This window comes from Stigmatopora argus, chromosome 24 (genome assembly GCF_051989625.1).
Source record: "Stigmatopora argus isolate UIUO_Sarg chromosome 24, RoL_Sarg_1.0, whole genome shotgun sequence".
Lineage (NCBI taxonomy): Eukaryota > Metazoa > Chordata > Actinopteri > Syngnathiformes > Syngnathidae > Stigmatopora > Stigmatopora argus.
The window spans coordinates 3,960,486-3,980,528 of record NC_135410.1 but is presented as its reverse complement, the minus strand read 5'-3'; the positions used below and the strand labels follow the sequence as shown (position 1 = coordinate 3,980,528).

The 20,043-nt window shown below is 41.0% G+C and overlaps 1 long non-coding RNA gene across 1 annotated transcript in view; it reads left to right on the top strand.

Moving 5' to 3' along the window:
- The window catches only part of LOC144069389 (uncharacterized), a 30,641-nt gene extending 10,600 nt beyond the window's left edge, over nucleotides 1-20,041 (top strand). The window contains exons 2-3 of the long non-coding RNA XR_013298464.1: nucleotides 19,323-19,807; nucleotides 19,891-20,041. This is a non-coding gene — a long non-coding RNA (uncharacterized LOC144069389). The remainder of the gene's footprint in view (nucleotides 1-19,322; nucleotides 19,808-19,890) is intronic.
- The last annotated feature ends 2 nt before the right edge of the window (nucleotides 20,042-20,043 follow it).

The window sequence follows — 20,043 nt, the reverse complement described above, 5'->3', positions numbered from 1 at the left end:
TTGGGGTTGCTGAAGCAAACTTGTGTGTGCAAAAATGGGTTTTGCTATGATATAGCTATGCTACAGCATATTTTGAGATTATGGTGTCTCGGCAAAATATTGTGATATGGTTGGATATCGGATGAAGAAATAATTTATCTTATTATGGATTAATGGTAGTCTTCTCTAAAGTGCATTATGCACAGCTAAAAAGCGACATATAAAACATGATAACTCGCTGGGGAGGAATTTGTAAACAAAGCAAAACAAGGAATTTGTGACAAATAAGATGTGTGCGAGGGGAGAAATGCTGCTTATGCAGCGAGTCTAAAGGTCACAGTTAGCGGCTAAGAGCGCGCTTTCGATAAACATTTCGGAATAAGAGGGTTGTTTGTCTTCAAGATTGGGAATAGAGCGAGATAGCCATTTCTGACCAATTTGTTGATTTCGAAGTGCTCTTAATTAAAGACAAATAGCTTTCGGACGATAAAAGATTATTAATACTGTTTTTGAATGGTTAGTTTGTTCAAAATAGTTTAACATTAGAGATTAGCTAGTTAGTGAATGTTGGGGTTATTGCAAAAATGAATACTATTCTGGATAATATTATAGGCTGTTAACCGAAAGATTGGCTGGTTAAAGAACAAAAGGGATTGCAAAATTTTCAATATTATTGCTTATTGGTGACAATTTGTGGGTCCTTTATTAAACATTGAAAATTGTAATTAGGAAATGCCTTTCTTTCTTCCTTCTTTCCTATCGCCATCGAAGCTAATGATGAAAGTCGAACCTGTCCTGTCATATTTCCGGCATAGTTCGTTTTGAAAATATCTTTAAATCAACACAACAATATACTATTTGCTTGTGGAGGTAAGTTAGCATGGTGAAAGTGCCCCACACACCATTTTCCCAGCTGTAACAGGCTTGCTAGCTTCGGAGTTGACCGCCGTTTCTTAATGATGTCCATTTTTTTCTGGAAAAGTCCGTCTGGAAAATAGCTTTGTGAGCAAACGGAATCCATTTGTTTTTGCTTCTGTCTGCCATTGTGGGTGGATTTTGCGATCTCGGCTGCCTCGGGTACTGCTTTGCCCCGCCTACTAGCCAATCATAGTTTGTGAAAGCAATGACATGTGTCAAAGCTGGGTTGCCTCGACAATAATCTTCATACAGAGGAAGCAGCAAAACATGTGGTAGTTTTTAACTCCCGGCCGAATGGAGGTTATCTGGAAAAGGGAGGCCGCTCGACCGCTCTCAAAATGGTCGCTGCTCGGTCCGCTTCCTTTGTTCTTGGCTAGCCCCCTTGGCTAGCCCCCACCCTTCCTAAGAAGGGGTCAGCGGACGGACAGAGCCAAGCGTCCACTTCGAGGTCCCCCATCCAGATACGCCGTCCAGTCGGTCGGTTATAGTATTTAATAGAAGTTTAGGCGGAGACAAACTTTAGGCGGGACCAGAAAAAGGGGTGTGTATATACAAAGTGATGACAGGCCTTGACCTGTAGGTGTCAGTAAAAATTCTATTCTAGTAACTAAATTCATAAAAGTGCAGAAAGGTGCAAGATTAAATATAAGAATACAGTTCATATTTCACATTTCCCCCCTGTTGTAACTTGAAAGAATTTTCATTAAACATATCAATTTGTATCCCTCCCCTCCAGGTTCTAGAATACAAATATCATTGACAGTTACTCAACAGGGTATGGAAAATAACAAAATCACATGTCAAAGCAGAGGCGAGAAATGATGTAATCAGTGGTAAAAAATCCTCTACGTCCCTCTTAATGAGCGAACCCAATATTTAAATCAAGACAAACACATTTGCATAGAGGACTCGTCACACTTCGAAAGAATGCGATAATCTCCAGTATGGTCTGTCATGCGGTGATACTGTGTCACTATAACCTACTAGCGTGTGCTGGATTGTGTTTTGAATCATAACTTTCATACAGGGGATTTACACACATAGAAAAAATACAGAACAGTAGCAAAAACCGCAAGGTTGCAATTTTAAACAGAATTGAGAATCATGACCCGGTTATTAACCACGACCACAATGATACACCTACGGCTGAATGATCCTGGGCCATGGTGTTGACTAGGGCCTTTATTTCAGCTACGGCACGAGTAATGTACTGGTTTCATCTGGGATGAAGGTGCAGCAGTGTTCTCCCATCATGGCACACACATCTCCATCTTTAGCTGTTATCAGATCCAGGACTATTGGTCCTGCAACTTCCCTAAAGGCTTTTAAATCATCTGCTATACCCTGTAGGGCCTTGACAGTTTGGTTAATGAACACTCATGTAACAGCTCAATGTCTTTACACATGATTTTCTGGGGGGGGGGGGGTGGACCACAACCTTTGGTCAACAGGAACATCATCGCACCAGATTGAATCACGTGGTTTGAATTGCACTGATTTTGCACTGATTTTGATATCTTACTGTTATGTTCACTCTTCTTAAAAGGGAATGCATCTTAGACCATCTGCACGACTGCAGATTTAAATGTGACGCCTCGACCCAGTGAATTCAGGATGTCAGGATCTCTGGAAATGGGTATACGGCTACACACATAACAACTTTCATTCGCAACAATCAGTTTTTTCTGGAACACCATGATTTTATACCACACGTCTTCTTCATAGTAGTTCTCCAGATTGTTCTTTCATCTTGCTGTTGAGGGATCGAAGACCCTCCAGGGCCTTGGTTAAACTCCCGTCTGCTGCTGTGTTATTCGGGATGAACGTGCAGCATTGGTCGCCAAAGATGGAGCACACGCCACCTTTCTCTGCCAGGAGCATGTCAACAGCAATTCTGTTCTGGAAGGCCATCAGCTCTGTTCATGGATGGCTGCAAACCCTTCCGCCGTCCTGTTCTGGAGTCGTGCAATTTGGTCAGCGAGTTTATACTCATCTGGTACGCCGTGGGGAACCCCGATGTTGTTGATGTAGATTGGGTCCCCTGACCCCATCCAAGAGCGGACCGCTTGGCTCTGCCTTTCCAGTGATGAGGCAGGACGTTTCCTGCACTTGTTTTCCAACTCGAGTCTCTGTGGGCGGGGCGTTCAGACACGCCCAGGTTGTCACTGACAGTGCAGTCACTGTGATGTGGATGGCAACAGCTTTCACTGTGGCTTCTGTATAGAGGTGCAAAGTCTATGGGAGGTCAGGGTTAAGTGAGGGGTGCTCGTGGCAGGTGAGTAGACGTCAGATGAGTTTCTTCACGGACAAGGGTTTTGACACCGTCCGACTTAGTCCACTCAGAGTCACCTGTCTCGAACGACCTTGAATCGACCTTGGTGAATCGACTTTGACTTTTCAGTGATCTTTGCTGCTGTGGAGGTTGGTGAGTTGGGCCACGAATGGGTCTTCCCATCGTGGAGAGAACCAGGACTTCCTTTTATGACTCGGATCAGGATCCAGTCACCTGGCTACACCACCTCCTGCAAGATAGACAAAAAGATCACGGCAGCTTACATGTTCTTTGGATAAGTTTCTCTCCTTTCTTAGTCTCTCGTCATGGTTCATCTTCCCATAGAGGAAGTTGGAATGGTCTTCCATGAACTATCTCAAAAAGGTGTTAATCCCGAGCTAGTTGGTACTATCTTCATATACGTTTTGGCCAGTGTTAGGCGTTCTGGCCATGGCTTGTTTATCTCCCCCATGGTTTTCTTAAGCCTTGGTTTTATCGTACCATTTGTTCGCTCTACTTAGGTGTTTTGCCATGTTTTGCACTATGCTGTTTGCAAAATTAGCTCCATTGTTACTCCAGCTGATTCTGGAGATCCCATGTTCTTTACAGATCAATAAAATCCATGTATATAATTTCAAATGGGTAGGTACCTTTTGGACGTTGTCCTGGTTTGGACCTGAGGTTACCTTGCACATTATATATGTAACAAATTAAACAGTTCCTACAAAAATTTTAAAAGTAGGTATTTCGATGTCCATCATATCTTTTCCTCCCTTTTGAGACATTTATGGCTCAATTTTGGAATAAATTTTTGGTAGGCACGGTAGGCCTTTAGCTGTGTACAGTTCGTCTGCTGACTGTTCTTGAGATCGGCTCAGTTTTGTTGTTGTGTATGCTGTGCAGTAAGTGTTTGCGCTGCTGCTTTAGCTGCTGTGTTCTGTCGTTGTCCTAAACACGTGCTTAACATTTGCTTACGGCTATTTGGTTCGGCTTAATACCTCAATGAACAAAAATCGCAACAATCTTACTCATTCCATCACTATAGTTTGTGAAAATTTAAATGCCTTATCAGTCAAAATCAAAAATGCTAGCTGGTATTCTATTATGATCACTGCTTCCTTGTTAAGTTCAAGAACCCTATTTGTTTTTCCCTTTCCTCTAATTACACAAATTAACTAATCATACTAAAAATAGGAAAAACACAAAAAGTAAACCAGGGTGCTTTCTCCCCAGGAAAACAGCTTTCCCGTTCTCTGTAACAGTTAAATTCACATCAATTAATATCCAGAAACAAAATGCACACATTTATAATTCTGAATATAATTGAACCCACTAAATTGTAATCACCCCTTGTTTGTCAAGGTTAATATTTTAGCATAATTGTATCCTTTAAAGCAATTAAAACTCATTACTTATAAAATGCATACTAATCAAGTCCCAATTCATTTAACAATGTGTATCGCGTTGCATATTAAACTCAGTTGTTTGAAATTCAAAATATCCCAATCTAGTAGTCTTTTTATCAAATGTAACATCCCATTGTCTTTGGAGTTTGTCAATCATCTCCTATAAAACTTTCTTAATCAATATTTTTCAATAGTCAGGCATAAAATTAAAATCTAGTTACATTTCTATCCATTGTAGTTTCTCTTCTCTCTAATTGTTTACTTTAAAAATCTGCAAGAAGATCTAGTCTCAATTGTTTACTTTAACTATCTGTAAGAAGGTTTGGTCTCAATTGAAACGCTTTCACTTTTTTATGGAGACAATAAAACCAATATAAAAAGTTCCTCATGGCTTACAGCATTGCTCCCCGAGCAATAATCTTTCCAATCAATATTTGAGTGCTTGCCATTTCGTCTGATTACGTCAAAAAGTTTATCTTACCTCTCTCCTCTAATTCGTTTCAACTGAGAGAACCTTCTTACAGAGCACAAAATGGATCCCGCTATTTTCATGTCTGCTGGTTGGTCAGGAACACGTGTGTTGAGCACCCAGGCTCCCGGGACCGCCGTTGGTCCAGTCTGTTTTCTGTTAGGAAGCACAGTCTCCTCCTGCTAACCCAAATTCAGTGTGTTCCTTTAAAGTTTTTTTTCTTTTATGCAGATAGCCAGATTAGCCTCATCCTCTAGTTCCAATCGTGTAGTGAACAATGGCGTTTGGTATGGTCTACTTAATAGGATGTCCATATTTTGTTGTCCGGTTGACCTCGTTATGTAGGCGCAATGACTTCATAACGAAATATGGAACCTTTTTTCAATTCAGTCAATTATTCTGTTAACACAATTTGGATGCCATTATCACAATAAATCAATAGTACTTTGGAATTTCGTATCAAGCACTGTCTGTTTTTTGTTTTTCCCAGTGCTCCCAAATTTCGCATAGCAGATTTGTTTCTCCACTTCAAATTTCACATTTGGAGTACTGCTGCTTTTTTCATTAAAAATGTCCTTGGACGAAATATTTTTCCATAATTTGGCGTTGCCATCCGTGAAACGGCTTATTGGCAAATTCCGAAATCGATTCCAATTTGCTAAATCATTTTCCACCTTGATACCTAACCAATTGATCATATCTCGGTGGTCGGCCAATCAAAAACACAAAAGGACAAACAACCATTCACGCTCACACTAATTTTCAGACATCCGTGGTCTGCAATTTTTTTTATCACTGGTGAAGAGCGCCATCCCCAGTCCTGGGGCTTCTTGGCAGCTAACCACCTTTCGCTGTGTCATGGCAAGTCATTCTAAAAGGAAATAGGTCAATGTTGTTTGGTTGACATCAACTGTTTGATGCTAATGCAATTAATATTCTAATAGTCATTAATATGAACCACGCTAAAGCATACTTCACCTGTTCCGGGCAAAACAAGGAATGTCTTTCTGTGCACCGAAAAACATTTCATGCCTCTTCCGTCCTAGGGAAATTATGCCTATCCTAAATTAATTATTTTATCTAAACTTGCCAGCTACAATTTACCTAATAATTTGGATCAATGCCATTTCTGCATTGTCTTCATGTTTGATATCATTAATAATTTGGATGATTCCTAATCCTTAAGTCTAAATCGCAAATCCCTCTCTTTTTGCTAAAATAGCTAAATTGCACTTGTTGAATTGCTATTCTGCTCCAAGATTGTGTTTATTCAATATAAGAGCCATTTTTTGTAGCTCACCCTTACCACAATTAAAATTTAGAGAAACTAACCTTCTACTTAGCAATTTCTTAATAATTTCCTAATGATAAATTTCAGTGTTTATTAGAGGACCCATAATTTGTCACTAATATGTTATATTGTCAATTTTCTGTCTCTAACTCTTATTTTCTTTCTATTACTCTCTCTGCTCATGTCTCATCACTGCTCCTCCTTGCTCATCGTGTGGAATGTGAGATGTAACCTGAGATTTCTTGCATTCCAGTCCCCCAATCCCCCCCCTCGTGCTCCTGGCCCCTGCGAGTGGAGCCTGGCACGAGGAGTGGGCTAAGCACAGGGGGGCACTGTGTCTCAACAGGCCTAATATATATATATATATATCTTCCTGGGTTAGTGGAACGTGGGCTGGGGAAGAAAGGCAGTTTTAACTTCAGTTGGCTCGCCGCCATTTTTTCTCTTTGTCTGTGGGCTCGGCCATTTTTCCTCTCACATGTGGTCTGCTTTTCAACCCCCCCCACCATCCTGTCCCAATGCACCCTCTCTTAAATACTTATTTTTATCCGTCTAAGTATTCTTTTTCGCCGATTAAACTCCTATTTTTCGCGGCAATCATACTTATATCGTTTATGAACGCATCATAGCGTACTTATATATATCTATATATCTATTCATATGAAGATTACTTGCATGCGTTTATAGTTTTATTCTATTTCTTCTTTTTTCTTTATATCGAGCTCTTTCATTATCTTGGCACTGTATAACAATATATTTCTTCTATATTTTTAACACAACCCTCGAAATCCCTTGGCGGGGAGGCGCTACCTCCCCTTTGTCTGCTTTCCAGGCAGATAGGCCGACACACAGCCTTTTATCGTGCTGTATACTATTAAACATAATTCCGACACACAGAAAAATGCCTTTCCGACACACAGAAAGAAGCATCTCCGACACACAGAGAAGAGTATACGCAACTTTTCTTTTTTACGAATGAAGCATTTCCCCTCCTCGAAGGGAAACGGGGACTTGGTGGATTGGATTCTACAAATTAATTTTAAAAAGTGCCTTACCGTTTTTTGGTGCCTCCTCTGTACGAAAGGATAATTCGTAATCTGTTCCCGGGCCAGCAGGCCAGATCGCCCTCTCTCAAGGCTGGAGTAGCCGACGTCAAGCCATCCATCCTTCTGTCGATCTGCCGTGGCCGGAAAGCAGAGAAGAATCTCGGGTTTCAGGCACCAAAATGTCAAAGCTGGGTTGCCTCGACAATAATCTTCATACAGAGGAAGCAGCAAAACACGTGGTAGTTTTTAACTCCCGGCCGAATGGAGGTTATCTGGAAAAGGGAGGCCGCTCGACCGCTCTCAAAATGGTCGCTGCTCGGTCCGCTTCCTTTGTTCTTGGCTAGCCCCCTTGGCTAGCCCCCACCCTTCCTAAGAAGGGGTCAGCGGACGGACAGAGCCAAGCGTCCACTTCGAGGTCCCCCATCCAGATACGCCGTCCAGTCGGTCGGTTATAGTATTTAATAGAAGTTTAGGCGGAGACAAACTTTAGGCGGGACCAGAAAAAGGGGTGTGTATATACAAAGTGATGACAGGCCTTGACCTGTAGGTGTCAGTAAAAATTCTATTCTAGTAACTAAATTCATAAAAGTGCAGAAAGGTGCAAGATTAAATATAAGAATACAGTTCATATTTCACACATGTCCCAGCCAGCAAAATGCTAACGCCTATGAAAAATCATTGTGGGGTTACCAACTCGAAATCTGATTGGTTAAAAGCATCAGTCTAGTTTAATGCAGCAGAGCCCGCAAGAACTGATTGTGAGGGCTTTGAGGCCGATCTGATCTGGCAACAAATAATGGCTGAAATGTGATTGGTTAAATGCCTCAATATGAAAATACACATCTGGAAGCAGTGCGACCAGGGGGAAAAGCAATGAAAGGAAGCTAACAGACCATTTGGAATAATAAGTATTGATGGACAAAATATAATATGATTCAGATATTTCTTAGGCCAGCAGAGAAGGCCTTGAAGGCCCTGACGGCCCGCCACTGGGTAACAGAGAGCTAATGGAAATGGCGCTTATCTTAAGAAATGGCATAAGAAAATTCATGGCATTCGTCCAAATTATTAGGTAAATTGGACCTGGCTGGGGTAGATAAGATAAATGATTTAGGATAGGCATAGTTTCCCTAGAAGAAACATGGAGTGTTTTTAAGTGCACAAAAGACATGTTCCTGTTTGTCCTGAAGGGGGAAATATGCTTTGGTATAGGTCATATTGATGACTATTAGGATATTAGCATTGATGATTTGATACAACCAAATGACGTTGCTGTCTATTGCTTTAGGGGCATATAAATTAAGAACTTTTGCCAAAACTTACTGCTCTGCAATTATGGGGTTAATACACCTAAATGTTAGAGTGATAACGATTGGCAATAACAAGCTTAGATAAAGGGGAATATCTACAACAAATTCTGGTGGGGCCTTTCATGGTGTGAAACAAGTGATGAAATAATGTCTATGTTTCAAAAATAACATCTCCAAATTATAAAATATCAACCTTTGAGTAATGCTTTAAGTAGATGGGTTGTCTAGAATGGGCAAAATTCGATAGCATTGAAAGGGGGTGTAACTTAATGCAGAACATGGAGGTAAAGTTTTAACAAACGGTTAAAATACTTAAGGGGGGTGTGTTTCAATGTGTCACAACTTTTCCGTTATTGCATTGTTGGCGAATAGATAGTTAATCACAGTCACTCGCTTGGCAGTCCACATCCTGACTGACTGGGGTAAGTAGCGGTGGCAATTGAACAAATTTCTATTTTTAGATATGTGGCACGCGAATCTAATACGTTAATTACCTAGTTCCTTCAGGAAAAAAAATGGGTAAACTACTAACAAGCCCCACTGGGGATGGTGGTTTACACCGGTGGTGAAAATTTACGGGTCACTGAGGTATGAGTGAACGACCCAAAATGACTAGTGATTAACGCATCAACCTTGCGGTTTAAAGGATCTACTAATGAAAGCGGGGTGGATCCAGACCTTCCGGAGTGTGGAGTATTCCTGGTGTCCTCGAGAATTTGTAGGTTTTCTCCGGGTACTCCAGTTTTACTCAAACAAACCAAAATTATGGATGACTGGTGGAACACTCTAAATTCCCTGATTATGAGTGCGAGCGTGGGTGAGTGTCTGTCTTTTGTGTTTTAATTGGCTGGCCACAAAGATATATCAATCTTCTAATATCAAGGTAGAAAAGGATTTGGAAATTTGATTTCTGAAATCGCTGATAAGCCTTTCAAGGACGGCGGTGGCAGAGTAGGACAGAAACAAAAAGAAGGGAAAAGAATTTCGCCAAATGAAATTTTTTGATTTCTGCAATGGGAAATTTGGGAACCTGGGGGACTAAATAAAAACAAAAGACTTCTGTAGGAGGGCTGTCATTTTGATTCATGGGGAATTTCATGCCTCAAAAAGGGGGGAGATTATGGATTCAATCTATATGCAGATATACGGCCAAAATACAGGCAATTCCCCCTTATGTCAAGCTACAAAAGCTACATATCCATTTCAAAGGATACATATGGATTTTATAGAGAATATGTGTGGTACATAACAGTCCTAAAACAGAGATTGGGGAAACCTTGTTGCAGAAACTGGTCAAGATTGGCAAGCTTGGATGACACACGCGTGCGAAAAAAAACATCAGGCCTTTGATAAAATTAACCCATACGGTGGGGGCATTACAAATCATTATTCAGACTGACAAATTAATTTTTGGAAAAGATCCTTGTCTGACGTTTTTCCTAAGTCCATGGGCAGGTGGAGAAGACCCTTTTTACAAATTTTACATTTGTGTCTCAACAACAATGACCATGTCTATGGAAAACCGTCAGAGATGGAAACACCCAGATAGTGAAATTGATGACCAGGGATAAATTCATTTCCGCAACAGGGTTCCCAAACGGGAGGCGGTAAGAAATAATTGGTTATTGTTGATGGAAAATGAAGATGTAAGCCAAAGTGTGAGAAATCAAATAATGTATACCCTGTTCCAAGCAAAGGACAAAGCTAACTTTTCAACACATGTTGTGTTTGATCATTTTACCTGCTTAAACCTTACAGGGCATGGTCTGAAGCTGGAGGCGATAAATGAGACGTGGTGTGCCCACGTCCTAAAACCGACTACACCCTGATACCACGTTCTGACCTATGGTGGTGGTGTGTTGGAAATAAATTATACGACTCCTGCCAAAACGCGGCAGGACTTTGTGCCTTGGGGTCACTGCTTTTACCAGTGTCTGTTTTTCCATCTACAGTGGAGGAGATACAATTGGCTGAAATCCAGTATGATGGTGGGTCCCTCCCGACGGCGTCGATCAGTATGGAGAGAGGGAGATCCAACATAAATTGATGCGATTGGCATCCCCCGGGGCGTACCAGATGAGTATAAGTTGGCTAATCAGGTCGCAGCAGGTTGGGAGTCTATTTTTCTTTTAAGTACCCCAAAACAAAAATGTGGATAGGATAAATTACCTGCATTACAATGTCCAAAACCTTGGAAATTATACTGAACAGAGATTTGTGGCGATAAAGAAACAACTGGCAGCCACTAGTCTGATGGCGTTCCAGGATCACATAGCGGTTGAAATGCTTCTTGAAAGAGCAGGGGGCATATGCAATGTTTGAAAATGTTGCACTCAACAACACGTCCCCCACTGGGTCCCTCACCAGGGCCAACGATGGCCTGCAGACCCTAAACCACAATATGAAAAAGAATCCTGGAGTAGAAATATCCGCTTGACAGATTGGTGGGATAAGGCCTTCGTACATACAAAGGTTTGGCCCTATCTGTTGTAATTTCAGTAGCCGTTTTTGCTACGACTTTGACATTATGTGGGTGTTGTGTTATTCCCTGCTTAAGATCCTTGCTAAGCCGACTTATAACCACTTTGATTGCCCCTACAAATTCTAAATTACATGAATTATATCCTCTGCTGATGAAACGTACTGAGGGGAGCAGTGAATTCCAGGAGCATGGTAATTCCGAGAACGAATTAGGCGAAAATGATTTTGTTTTTTCTTTTTCAGACCAGCCAAACGAGTAGGGACTAAGCGGGTAAAATTAAAGCAGCCAACGGACATATCCCTCTCTTTTTGTATTTGCCATAAAATGAATTAATAGCATACATATTATAAAAACGGGGGAATGTTGGGGTTATTCTAGATAATATTATAGATGTATGCATTTTAATTACTTTTGTATAAGTGTCTTTAATTTGAGACTGGGGCAAACTCGAGGTCACCCTGCTGGCTCCAGCTTGTTGACATAACACCTCACCCTCCAAGGAATGTTTACTGAGAGATAGACCTGGCAACCCAGACACCCAGATGCAAGTTCGCAATGAAGATTTACGAAGAAACCCATACATTGTTTTGACTGGGACGCCGGCAGTTTACCTTATAAAGAAATTATTGTGCTTATACTGCAAATTCTTACACAGGTGTTTTGGTTTCGATCTAATATGAGCAGTTGTTTTTTACCTCAAGGGTGCTATTCGGTTACTTTATGCAATTGTTTTGAATCAGATTACATTAAATGTTTTCAGTTATGTGCGATTAAATACAGAGAAGAATATACTGCACGTCAGAATGCTCAGGAACGAAGGCGCGTTATGAGTGTATTCTCCTTGCAAGTTGTAATCAGTTATGTGAACGAGGTCTTCCAGTTTTAATTAAATATTACTAATAAGGATTAATGGTAGTTATCATTATTCCAACAGTGAAAAAGGATGAGAAAATTTACATTTTTATGGCATATTGGGGATAATTTGTGGGTCCTTTATCAAACATTGAAATTTGTAATTAGGAAATGCCTAGTAGAAGGTTGGTTTCTCAAATTTAATCATTGTGGGTTTTTATTGTGGTAACAGCAGTGGCGGGGCAGCAGGGCCTTCAAGGCCTTCTCTGCTGGCCTAAGAAATATCTGAATCATATTATATTTTGCCCATCAATACTTATTATTCCAAATGGTCTGTTAGCTTCCTTTCCTTGCTTTTACCCCTGGTTGCACTGCTTCTAGATGTGTGTTTTCATATTATTTAACCAATCACATTTCAGCCGTTATTTATTGCCAGATCACATCTGCCTCAAAGCCTTCACAATCAGTTCTGTGGGGTCTGCTGCATTAAACAAGACTGTTGCTTTTAACCAATCAGATTTCAAGTTGGCAACCCCACAATGATTTTTCATAGGCGTTAGCATTTTGCTGGCTGGGATACGTCATTGCTTTCACCAACTATGATTGGCTAGTAGACGGGCCAAAGCCCGGATGTGGAGCCAGCCAGAGATCGCAAACTCCACCCACAATGGCTGACAGATTTGGTTGCAGATTTGTTCACCAAGCTATTTTCCAGACGGACTTTTCCAGAAAAAAATGGACATCATTAAGAAAGGGCGGTCAACTCCAAAGCTAGCAAGCCTGTTACAGCCGGGAAAATGGTGTGTGCGCCACTTTCATTGCGCTAACTTAGCTGCACAAACAAATATATTGTGTTTATTTAAAGCCATTTTCAAGACAGACTATGGCGGAAATATGACAGGACAGGCTCGACTTTCATCATTAGCTTCGATGGCGATAGAAAAGAAGGAAGAAAGAAAGGAGGATGGATATTGTGTACAGTTAAAAAGAATTTTTGGTGAGTATAATATGGCTATATTCCTAAATAATATTTCAATTGTGGGCCCGGTTCTGATATCTGAAAAGCTCCAGTGTTTTTATTTAAGCTCCAGTGTTTGTATTTAATCACTAAATGCTGCTAGGATGTGGATTTTACCCCAGTTTAATTTTTGCCGTTTCGCCATTGACGTCCATGGCCTGGTTGTAATGTCTCAAAAGCTCCAGTATTTGTATTCAATCAATACATGCTGCTAGGAAGTGGATTTTACCTAATTTTAGTGCATTTTTTGTCATTTCACGTATGGACGTATCTACGTTCATCGCTGTCTTTTTACCTGGGAAATGATACTCCGGGCCCGGTTCTGATGTCTAAAAAGCTCCAGTATTTGTATTTAATCAATAAATGCTGTTTTCGGCTGGATTTTACCCCATTTTCGGGCAATGTTTGCCTCTACGCCATTGACGTTCATCGCTGTCTTTTCCTGGGAAAATCGCCCCCCTGGCCTGGTTTTAATGTCTGAAAAGCTCCAGTATTTGTATTTAATCATGAACTGCTGCTAGGAAGTGGATTTTACCCCATTTTTGTGCATTGATTTATTGATTATTTTTATGTGTCGCAGCTCTAGCTGCAGTAGAGGTTTTATAGCCATAAAATAGTTTTTGAGGGTTGGATTGATACGTTGATTTATTGATTATTTTTTATGTGTCGCAGCTCTAGCTGCAGTAGAGGTTTTATAGCCTTAAAATAGTTTTCGAGGGTTGGATTGATACGTTGAAGGCGCTACGAGAAAATGCACCAACCGCCACTGGGTAACAGTGAGCTACAGAAAATAGCTCTTGGTTAAGTAAACATCATATGGTGTGATTTGCGAATTAGATCTTAAGTATTAAGAATTATTTGGTTGTTAATGATATCAAACATGAAATTAACAATGCAGAAATGGCATTCACCCAAATTATTATTAGGTAAATTGTACCTGGCTGGTTTTGATAAAATAATTGATTTATGTTATGATTTTAGGATAGGCATAATTTCCCTAGGACTGAAGGGCATGGAGTGTTGTCAGTGCATGGACGACATTCCCTGTTTTGTCCTGAGCGGGTGAAATATGCTTTGGCGTGGGTCATATTGATGACTATTAGGATATTATGGATTGCATAAGCATTAAACAATTGATGACAACCAAATGACGTTGCTTTCTATTGCTTTAAAGGCATACAAATTAAGAGAACTTGGTTTAAGACTTACAGCATTGCAATTATGGGGTTAATGCACCTAAATGTTACAGAGATAACGATTGGCAAGGACAAGCTTAGATAAGTGGGAAATGGACAATTCTCCAAGCTCAAAAATCTGGCTAAGAAACAGATTGTTTGTCGCTTTGGGTTTGACAAAATGCATTGGCGCATGAGTTCTGGAATATTTGGGGAATGTGAATCCCATATCTAAAACAAATTGAGGGAAATTTGGTAATAGGCTCTATTTGGCACTGGATGCCCAAAATCTGGTGGGGCCTTTCATGGTATGAAACAAGTGCTGGAATTATGGTAGAAAAAAATAGTACTTCCAAATTATGATATAAAACCTCTGAGTAATGCTTTAAGTAGATGGGTTGTCTAGGAATAAATGGAATGGGCAAAACTCGAACGGAATACGAGATACATTGACGGTTAACAAAACAAACTTTAGAGGCGAAACTATTGCCACCTCAATTCTGCGTAAAACAGCTAAACTGATAGCAATAACGGAGGGTATAACTTAATGCAAAACATGGAGGTATTTTTTTTACAAACGGTTAATATACTTATGTGGGTGTGTGTGTGTGTTTCAATGTGTCACAACTTTTCCGTTATTGCATTATTGACAAACAGAGAGTTAATCACAGCTACTCGCATGGCAGTTGCTCATGCTGGCTGACTAGGGCGACGGACGGCGGCAATTGAACTTCCAAAACAAATTTCTATTTGTAGATGTGTGGCAAATGAAGTACCAAAAAGCCCCACTAGCTTCGGAGTTGACCGCCCTTTCTTAATGATGGGCCAATATTTCTTCATTTTTTTCTGGAAAAGTCCGTCTGGAAAATAGCTTTGTTAGCAAACAGAATCAATTTGTTTTTGCTTCTGCTTCTGTCGGCCATAGTGGGTGGAGTTTGCGATCTCGGCTGCCTGGGTACTGCTTTGGCCCGCCTACTAGCCAATCATAGTTTGTGAAAGCAATGACATATCCCAGCCAGCAAAATGCTAACGCCTATGAAAAATCATTGTGGGGTTGCCAAATCGAAATCTGATTGGTTAAAAGCAACAGTCTAGTTTAATGCAGCAGAGCCCGCAAGAACTGATTGTGAAGGCTTTGAGGCAGATCTGATCTGGCAACAAATAATGGCTGAAATGTGATTGGTTAAATGCTTCAATATGAAAACACACATCTGGAAGCAGTGCAACCAGGGGGAAAAGCAATGAAAGGAAGCTAACAGACCATTTGGAATAATAAGTATTGATGGACAAAATATAATATGATTCAGATATTTCTTAGGCCAGCAGAGAAGGCCTTGAAGGCCCTGACGGCCCGCCACTGAATTGTTCAGACTCTCTTTCTCCAAAGACCCAAAAGCCCTCTTCTTTTTGTTAAGGAGGGCCTTTAGTCCCGGGTGACCCACGGCTTATTGTTAGAGAAACAAGAGACCTTCTTGTAGGGTACAGTGGTTTCAAAATAGAAGTTTATATAATCTGTGACGCAGTGGGTCAAGCTGTCAATGTCCTCCCTATGTGAATTGTACAGCCCCTCCCAATCAGTGGTCTCAAAACAGTCCCTGTGTACCAGGGACTGTTTTGAGACCACAGAAAAACTGTTTGGAAAAAATTAAGACGCAAAACACTCATTATGTTGAGGAGAGACGTACGATCTATCTTCTGCTGTCGCTCTCTTTGTCAGGTCAGTCGATCTTTATTTCTTACGGCCCCAGTTCCAAATCGTCCAAACTCTAAGGGGAGGGGATACGCAAGCAGCTTGGACGGGTAGTCAATGTGTGTCTTTGTGCATGTGTGGTTTAGCTTGGTGTGTATTACATGCAGGCACATCGATACAGCTGGTTTCCATCAACAACAGTCAAATATGTTATCAACAAGTCCAGTTATCCAAAATATTTTTTCCTGGCCATCTTCCCAGAACATTCTGCAAGGTTTATCAGTTCAGTTCCATTGACCCATTGTTGCTTCAGATTTTGAGACACGTCCTCCTTCATAAGTCGTCCAAAGGTCACACAGCCATGCAAAAGATATGCTTTGTAAATAGCGTTCTTCATTGCTGGCAAAAGCATTTATATATTGTAGCAAATGTATAATATCTGATAAACTATATATATATATATATATATATATATATATGAAAAAACCTCATCATACAGTCATTGTCTGTAACTCGCTTGTGCCCAGAACATTCTGTAAATAAAAGCTTTGGAGAAACTGCATTCAGATAAGCAACATTCTAATCCCCTGAAATTAAACGAACATGCGTAGGAAAAAAGATATCCTTTCCTCCAACACTACTAAAACAGTTGTAACAGTTGTCGTTGCGCCTACCTCCCATGCGTCTTGTGACATTCTCAAATGGTACTGTGTTATTAATACAGGTTCAAGTATAACATGTCCCACATATGATCTCAAGCACTTTCTTTTTCCACTAGCCTGCTGTTAAAGATTAGGTGTTTTTTTTATCTGTCAGGATTTTATTTCATATGATTAAACATTTGCTTGCAATGAAGAATACGCTTTGCTTAACTATTAAACTTGCTTTGATCATCTTTATTAGTAGCATACTTGGCTGCAACGAAGTAAAAGCTTTGCTCCTGAAAACCTTGGTTAGACTAAACAAAGAGAAGCCAAAACGCTTTAGACTGCTTGGAGTGAACAAAACAAAGAGGATCCAAAACACCTTGAACTGCACCTGAACTACACCACAGACACTCCACAAGATTTACAGACCTTCATTTGTTTTTACTATTGACGTCTCACTTGTGTTTCCACCCTTCCTCAAAGTTGAGACGTACGTATGAAACAACAGAAAAGATATTTAAGGTCAGAACGGAGTTGAGACGTTGCCTCAACAGTCGTTCTCCTTGCAAGTGAAAATTCCAGAAAATGGTCTTTTCCTCTTATTTGTGTGTGCATTTGGGAATGACTATTGGTGAACCTAACATTATTGAATGCAGAATGCTGTTTGAACCAGCGCAAGTCATAATTCCTGGTGAAATTTTTCAAGTGATTGATTTACGCATAAGTGCTCGTCCATCCTCTGGTTAGGAAGTCCCACGGCAAGCCGTCTTCCCACATGCCCTATTGGTTGAGTCCTGATTTTTTAAGTTGGGCTACATCAAGGGTGGGCAAACTATTCTACAAAGGGCCGCAGTGGTTGCAAGCTTTCGTTCCAACTTATAAAGAGGAAACCTTTCCACAAATCTGGTAAATTAGAAGTGCAATTAGTGGATTGCAGTTAGGAGCTTCCAGCATCGAGGAGTCTTTTACCTGGTGTCAGCACTGGCGTTCACCCTTCAATTCATCTCCTTCCAGCTGTAACAGCATTCCACCGGATGGGATTCATCTTACTGTGACTCTTAAGCTCACTGGGGCTCACAACCCTTGTCCTCAATGAATCATGACCTGTCAGATCTCCTCAAATCGCACAGTTAGTCACTTCACAAAAGTCTTTCCCAGAATGTTATCCAACTCCAGGACCATTAAGCATTCCCCTCATCCCAAAAGTTGATTGATAAATTTGGTCCGTCTGCCAAAGCCCCACCTTACTCCCTTTAACTAACATCAAAAAAATCAGCAAAGTCATAACAGTTGCACTTATCGGCCAAACATGCATAGTATACATTTCCCCTTTTTGTTATTTTACACTCAAAACAACAACAATAAATAACACAAAACCAACCATAAATCAAACCTAGCTATCAGTCTACATCAGTCATCCGTCCGTGGATGAAGGCCCACCAGGCAAGTGCTTTTTTACTTACCGCCTGCCTGGACTTTCACCTGCCACATACTTTCGCCTCCCATTGTAGGAGTATACCGTATCAAAAAGAAGCACTAGCATTACCCAAAGTGGGAACATCCATACCAAGTGTTGCTGACCAACCAGCAGACATGAAAATAGCCGAGGGGGGGATGTGGATCCACCTTTTGCACTGTAAGAAGGTTCTCTCAGTTGAAACGTTTGAGGAGACAGGTGAGATAAACTTTTTGACATAATAAAACGAAACGGCAAGCACTCCAATATTGATTGGAAAGATTATTTCTCAGGGATTAATGCCATAAACCATAGGGAACTCTTTTATATTGGTTTTATTGTCTCCATATGCAAAAAAAGTGTAAGCGTTTCAATTGAGACTACACCATCTTACAAAGGGTTAAATTAAACGACCAGAAAAAGAGAAACTACAATGGGAGGCGTAAGGGGCCACTCAACGCGAGAACGGCCTCTATGCAGTGGAAAACAAGCCATGCGTCCCACAATCATTGAAGTAATTGCCAAATTGAGCCATGAAAAGTCTCATGTCTCAACTGGGGGATGATGGACATGGTACAGCATGTGTTCTGTGTGCCAAAAGGTCTAAATAACTATTTTATTTTTTTAGTAGGAACTGTTTAACTTGTTGCAGACATAATGTGCAAGGTAACCTCAGGCCCAAACGAGGCCAATGTCCAAAAGGTACCGACCCATTTGAAATACAAATGGATTTCATTGAATTATCCAGAAGCAACCAGTATAAATACTGTTTAGTCTTGATTGACTCATTCTCTAAATGGACTGAAATAGTCCCCGCAAAATCACCAGACGCATTAACGGTGGCTAAAGCCATCTGTAAACACATAATCCCAGAACATGGGATCCCCAGAATTATCTGGAGTAACAATGGAGCTCATTTTGTAAACAACATAGTACAACACATGGCACATCACCTAGGAACAAGTCTGAAAAACCACTGCTAGTACCATCCGCAGAGTGCGGGACTGGTAAAGAGAACAAATGGTACAATAAAACTAAGGCTTTAGAAAGCCATGGAAGAAACAAAGAAGCCATGGCCAGAATGCCTATCACTGGTCAAAACATATATGAGGATAGTACCTACTAACTCAGGGGTAACACCCTTTGAGATAGTTCATGGAAGACCATTCCAACTTCCCCTATGGGAAGGAGAACCATGGCTAGAGACTAAGGGTGAGGCAGCTCCACTCAGAGTGGATGGTAAAAATGTTTAGAGAAAAACTTGTCCCAAGTGCATGTAAGCTGCTGTTATCCCCTGTGTCTCCCTTACAGCAGGTGGTGAAGCCAGGTGACCAGATGCTGATCCGAGTCATAAAAAGCAAGTTCTGGGCCTCGTCACGCTGGGAAGGCCCATTCGTGGTTCAACTCACCACCCCCACAGCAGTAAAGATCGCTGAAAGGTCGACGTGGATTCACCAATCCCAGGTCAAGGTAGTTCGAGACATAGGTAACTCTGAGTAGACTGGAAGTCGGACGGTGCCAAAACCTTTGTCCATGAAAAACTCATCTGACGTCTGCTCACCTGCCACGAGCATCCCTCACCTAATTTTGACCTCCCATAGACTTTGCACCCCCACACAGAAGCCAAAATGAAAGCTGCTGCCACCCTCATCACAGTGACTGTACTATCAGTGGCTGAATGCCCCGCCCACAGAGATTTGAGCTAGAAAACGGGATGTTGCCATATTCCTGTCACAGAGAAAAGTGAAGTGGTATGAAAAGAACAATCCAAAGAACTACTATGAAGGAAATACGTGGTATAATTTAATGGTGTTCCAGAAGAAACTGACTGGTGTGAATGAAAGTTGTTATGCGTGTAGTTTCATACCTATTTCCACAGGTACCTCACCAGTGTATCCCAAGCCAATTGACCCCTGTGGAAAGACACTGACACACCTCCATGGTATCCCAACATCCTGAATTCACAGGACCAAGGCACTACACTTAAAAGTGTAGTTCCCCAGGTTAATTCCACAGCACCACACATAACAGG